This window comes from Microplitis demolitor, chromosome 6 (genome assembly GCF_026212275.2).
Source record: "Microplitis demolitor isolate Queensland-Clemson2020A chromosome 6, iyMicDemo2.1a, whole genome shotgun sequence".
In the NCBI taxonomy this organism is placed as follows: Eukaryota; Metazoa; Arthropoda; class Insecta; order Hymenoptera; family Braconidae; genus Microplitis; species Microplitis demolitor.
Genome location: NC_068550.1, coordinates 13,680,619 through 13,687,481, shown reverse-complemented (window position 1 = coordinate 13,687,481; position 6,863 = coordinate 13,680,619).

Here is a 6,863-nt window from a genome sequence, read left to right as displayed (position 1 = left end):
TGACAATGAGGATCACGATGGAATAGAAAATTGTGATAATGTGAGCACTATTTCTCTTGATAGTAATAATAGTGCTGTTGTTACTCATGATAATGCGGACTATGGAAACATTAATTCCATGGGTGATGATAACAATGATGACGACTACGTTCATGTAAGTCATAATAATAATGATGTATACATTCATATTGAACGTGATAATAATAATGATGAATATGTTGATGTGGATTGTGAAATTAATGATATTAGCTATGTTGATATTATTCGTAATGATAATGACAATTTTGAAGAGGATGATATTGATGAAGTTGATGATGAAGAAGAAGATGATGATGATCATCATCATCATCCGTACTTTGATATAAATCATGATCTTGTTGTAAATCTTCCGTTATTGCCAAAAAAAAGTATCAAGGTTCTAGATCAATTGCTTTCTATTCTTGGTATTTCAGTTAAAAACCATCTGTCTTATGAAGCTACATTTATTACCAATATGAAGTATGCTTTTAAGAAAGGTATAAAAATAAATGAAATTAAAGGCATTTCTCCATTAATATCATTGCCATTATTTAATATACGGCGAGGTGTTGCGGTAGAAACGATGCACGCAGTGTTCTTAGGGGTCGTACAACTACATAATACTATACTTATGACATCAACTAAAGAACCTTACTACATTGGAGATCCCAATTCGTTGGAAGTAATTGATTATTATCTCTTAATGATCAAGCCTCCTTCTCGTCGATCCCGAAAACCGAGATCCATCAAAACTTATTTACAGTGGAAAGCTTCGGAGTAGCGTAACTGGCTGGAATATGCTCCTGTCTGCCTGAAATACGTACTACAAGAAGAATATGTGAATCATTTGGCCATGTTATCCGAAGCGATTCATTACTTGAATAGCGATTCGATTACATTGTCACAGCTTGATCGTGCAGAAGATTTACTGGTGAGATATGTGCAACTCTTCGAGAAGTTTTTTGGAGTTTCAAGAATGACTTCAAATGTTTATTTGCTTACACACCTGATAGAAACGATACGTAACTGGGGGCCATTCTGGGCACATAATGCCTTCGTATTCTAAGCGTGGAATAGGAGAATAATGGATCATGTAAGTAGCGCTAACGGTCGGTCTGACCAAATAGCGACTCGTTTTTTGATGTTGCAATTTTTAAATGACGCAGTGTTTGAAAATTCTATATCCAATGAAACCAAAGAGTTTTAAAAAAAAAATTAAATATTATTGATGGAATTGATGATACTAAAATTCAAGATGCGTATGTTGTGCAAGGAAAATCTTACACCCGACACGGTTTAGAATCGGAGAGTGAAGCATTGCTACAAGCTGGTTACAATCCTGACATAGTATGTATTTACAAAAAAATGCAAGTAAATGGGATTAAATTTTACTCTGAACCAGAAGATAGAGTTGAATTACGTCAATTTTGTGACTATTTTTTCTTCAATGAAGATCATAAGAAGTTTGGTTTGATAAAAAACATTTTACAATTTCGGCACAATAATATCATAATTACTGGCATAATTGTTCAATATTTTGAAGATGTTATGGGCGCATTTAATTCGCGTCACATTCGAGAGATTAAACCATCGGAGGCTATTAGATTTGAATCAGAAAATACCGTATTAAGACCTGCTATCAAAATGATAACTGATGACGCTATATATAGTGTAAAGCTAACAAACTGTTGGGAAACCGATTAAGGATTTTTCTGCTTGCTGATGGTTTTGGAAAAAATTGCTTTTTTAAAATAAATATTGAAGTTGTAATAATAAGTTGAATACTATGTCTATTTTGCAATGTCTGTTAGTTGATAACAATATTTTGTGCTACGATTGTAATACTTTATCAATAAAAAAAGTAAAAATAAAAATAATATTTAATTTGCCTAGACATTTTCGATTCAGTTCTGTTTCCAATTCTAATAAAAACCTGCAAAAAAACGCACATTATTTTTTGATATATGTATATATATATATATATTGAGACAATGTGAATTGTCTTCGTCGTCCTCAGCCTTGCGGTTCCCATTTTTCCCCGTCTTCTTGTCGTCTGAAACTACCCAAGTCATAGTGCCGTGGTCACATGACTAATTTTCACATCGACGCATGACCGTAAGAGTGAAGTGGGGACAGAGTTCAGCGGCAAGTCCCAGACCCTCAATTATCGGTTAGACAACTTAGACTTCGATCTTGGATCTATTAGCGTCTAGACGTATTCGAATATTCTAATTTAATTAAATATCAGCCGGCAATTTACTTGCATTGTATTCATTTATTATTTAATTTAGTTATTATACTTTACATCTAACTGGCAACTTAGCTTGCGATTTCATTATATATCGTATATTCTTATTATTATTTGAGACTAAGGCATATTTAATTTGTTAAGTTCATTAGTACGTTACCGCTGATACATTTGTAGTATCAGCGTATTAATTATAAAATATAAAATCAGTTTATTCTTTGATCATAACAACCAACGCTTTTCACGTGGCCATCCATTGTTATTCGGACCACCTATATTGTATTATTCAGCGACATTCATTGTAAGTAATTGAGAATTATTATAACTGGCAATAAACTTGCATATTTTCTGTATAACTTCATATTCTATCTACTACCTTTTAGTCATATCCTAAAATACTGGTAAAATTATATAATAAGACATAATACTAATTGATTAAGTTATATACGATAATTAAATTAATTATAAGAAATAATTTATAAATAATAAGCCGTGAGGTGAGTTAACAGATTTTTATATACGTTGCCGAGTTTGAATAAGTGCGGGTCCTTGCTTTGCAAGAACTCTAGCCCATTGCTCTGTCCCAAGTAAAATAAAATTTGTTAGAGGCCAGCCTAAGCCAGGGTTCAACCCGCGAATTCTGGTGGCTGCTGGTAAAAATCGCGAAATGAAAAGCGGTTTGTCTCAACTGGCGCTCGAACAGGGACTTTGCAGTAATTCAAACGGGTAACAGAAAATTTTGTTGATTTTTCTCACGGCTTTGCAGCAAAAATTTTATACAATTTTCAGTAATAATCTCAAAAATTTTACCAGTATTAATAATTTCATTTTTCTACATTCATCATTCCATTACATTTTATCATTCATTCACCTGTATTAAAATTTTATAAAATATTTAATTGCTCTTTCAACTTATTTATTTTAATTATTATCAATTTATTATAAATTATTTATTTTAAAAATTGTTTATTATTGTAATATTGTGTGCCGGTTTCGTTCCCATAAATATTTCCGTATATTTTGACCTTGAGCGTATACTAGCTACACGTGTTGTAACTCGAGACACTAGTATTTACTCTTTTCAGTTTATTATCCTCTGCTTACGCACAAAAGACAACCCAAAGTAACTAATAAAAATAAATACTTAAAATATTAAAACAAAACTTTGGTTTAAATATTTTCTATGTAAAGAAATTTATTATTTTCTGTACGACACAAAAGATTACTATATTCGTTTCCGGTTTAAAATAAAATATCTTTTGCTCGACAAAATTGTTCTCAAATAAACTAAGCACTTAAGTGAATTATCAATAGAATCTTTGCAGTAATAAATAAAAATCTTATGAGTCATTGAAAATTTCAATAACCAAAATAAGTTATAAATAATTAATCTTGACAGTTTTAAAGTTTCATATTACAATAACTCGTGATTAAATAAATCTATTCATAATCTGACAAGATTATTATTAGTTCGGATTAAGAAAAATTTATTAACAATAAACTTTTATAAACTATTATTTTGAAAAATTTTTTTTTTTTACTGAGACAGTTTTCCCGCCAAAATGACACTACCGAGAACGCCGATTCCACAATCATCTCTCCCAGTCACTTCGGTTAACAATCCGGGCAATCTTATTTATTTTCCCACCGCATCAAGCGCAATGGATGATCTAGTAGATCTTACGCAGAACGATGAGATACATAATAGTACCTTTTGTACCCAAAGTCAATCTGTTAATAATAACAATGTTTGTACGACCAGTTCGGGCGGTAATGTTAGCGTCTACAACCACAATGTTACTGGGGTTGTGCCAATTTCAGAGTCCCAAAATACGACCTCCGTTGCCGTATTACAAAATGTAGTTTCGGGCCTCCAGACAGAAATCGAACTTTGCGGGCAGAACGTCAGCACTTGCTTCGTATATCGAGCACGGTTTTGCGACCCCCAGGTACTCAATTTCCACCCCCATCTTTTCAACCAGACGCATCAAGCATGTGGATGCCGAGAGAGCTGTTCCCTGCTGCCACTGTGACGTCACAGGCAGCAAACCCCCTCTCTACTCGCCAAGCCATCTCACAGCTACATGCACCCGTATCGGCAACGCAAGCGAACGGACAGCAGTTCGCCATGCCTGGCTTACCTGCGCGTGAACCTTACGCGCACTCAGTGGTCCCACCACCAGCTCATACGCTTCCAGTGCATATGAACACTCAGCCGACACTCTCGTACCCATATATTCATCCAGCTAGCAATAATAGTGCACCCGCACTTACAAATACATACCAACAAGCTTCATCAGTTCAAGCATACCCACATGCTCAGCCGTCAACCTGGCACAATACGTATACAGTTCCAGCGGGGAATTCAAATATGAGTGGATCTAACTCCATGCGATTGTATGATCTCAGTCGTCTCGTGAAATCTTGGAATGTTTCGTTCCCGTCTCAAGATCGATCTTCTCCCATTGACGCCAAAAAATATCTAAAAATAATCGAGCAGCGGATGATCAGCAACGATATTTCTTTTGAAAATTTCCATGCAGTGATAACTAACACCCTTCGCGGCGACGTACTCGAGTGGTATTACCAAAATGAAGGATTATTTCACAGCTGGGTGGCCTTCAAGGAATTTTTTAAGATTTGGCAGGTTCAGCAAACAGACGAATCGGTGCTGCAGGGGATATACTCGGCCAAACAAAGCAGCGACGAGACAGGAGTTGCCTTCATTAATCGGATGCAAAGCGAATTTGCGAAATTAGAAGATCCGTTACCGCAAATGAAGCAGATTCGAATTATAACCTCGCGATTTAATTCTCAGTTTTTACAAAAATTTTCGGATACGACTATTATGACTTACGCGGAATTATATACGCGGGTCAGCGCCTGGCAGTCAACAGCTGATGCGCTGAATCCTCACTTTAAAACTCGTAAAGAAAATAATAGTAGAATTAAAACTCGCATCCAATTAAATTCTATAAAAAGTACAGAAACAGGTCAAGTAAATAGTATCGAGACGTTACAGCCTTCTGCTGTATCGCCCAATAATAACTTCGCAAATAATAATCTCAGTAGAAATAATAGTTTTAATAGAAGCAATCATTTTAATAGAAATAATAATTTTAACAATAATAAAAATTTTCATAATTCTAAACACACTCAAAATTCAGTACAGTCAAATCCAGTTAGTAAAAATGTAGATTTTGAGTCTTCTACTTTATTAAATAATTTCGAGTCTATGATGAAAACTATTCTAGAGAAATTAGATCAAACTACGGTAAAAATGTCTTCGGGAAACGTAACTCCTATTAATTCAATTCCAGTATCATCAAATAATAATGCAACAAAAACTCCTGTCTGCGGTCGTTGCGGAAAAATTGGTCACGTTGCCGAAGTTTGCTGTGGACCAGTAACCGACGAATTACGTATTAAAGCAGGATTACCTCTCCGTCCACGGCCTCCTACTCCAAAAAACGCGTAAGCGCCCTGGTAGACACCAATCACGTTACCAGGGCTCCTGTACCAAGTAATAATTTGGACAAGCCTATTGCCAATACTGAAGATAAATCAAATATGCTCAAATTAAATCCTGATGCTCCTGAATTCGTCATCAGTCCTGGAAAATTCTTTTTAAATTATCCTATAGCTGCTGATACTCCAAAATTGGTTGGTAATGAGAATCCCGATACTGATTTAATTGATTTCTCAACTCCCCTCGATCAAATTGCCGACAAGTTGGTGAGTGAAGAGTCCAGTTGGGAGACAAGTTCAGAAGCTTCTCAACAAATTCGAAATACTAAAAAGTCAAAGATTAAAAATCCTATAAAAGTTTTAAAATCCAAAATTAAAAATTCCATAAATCCGTCGCGTAATTCTCAAAATACAATTAATAAAAATCGATTAAAATCCCCAATTAAAAATTTACTACTAGACCTGGAAATAAACGAACTGCAACAACCGTCACAAAGCTTGAGAGTACCTCGGAGACAGACGATGCCCTTCTCTGTGATCTAAGGGAGGATACTGGTCCTTTATATGACTCCGAGATTGATGAGTATCGATCTGATTCGAGTGAAAACGTTGCCTACTCTCCAAAATTCACCATTCAAATGAATTCAAGCAATGAACAGAGTACATTACTGCCAATGCTCAGTAATGATAATAAACTCAGCACATTGACCTCTTCAGACAGCCTCACAGCTCCGTCAACAGTAAGTCGCATGATTGCCAATATATTTATCGGTAAATGTGAGCTCGAAGCATTACTGGACAGTGGGAGTGAGCGCAGTTATATTTCTGAGATTGCGTACGAACAACTCAAAGAATATCAACTGCAAGACCTCACACCTGACCCCACTAGCACTCATGGAGTAACCATGGCTAACTCCAAGTCCACGCAAACTCGTGGTGGAGCTCCATTTATAATTAAACTCGATGGTCATGCTATTATCACTTGGTTAAGTGTTTTATCTGAATTGTCGACTCCAGTAATTCTTGGTCTTGATTTCTGGCAACTAGCACATATCCAAGTAAATTCCAAGGAGAGTACTTGGAAATTAAATACCAGCCATGTCATTCATACATTTTTCTCTCGGTCCGG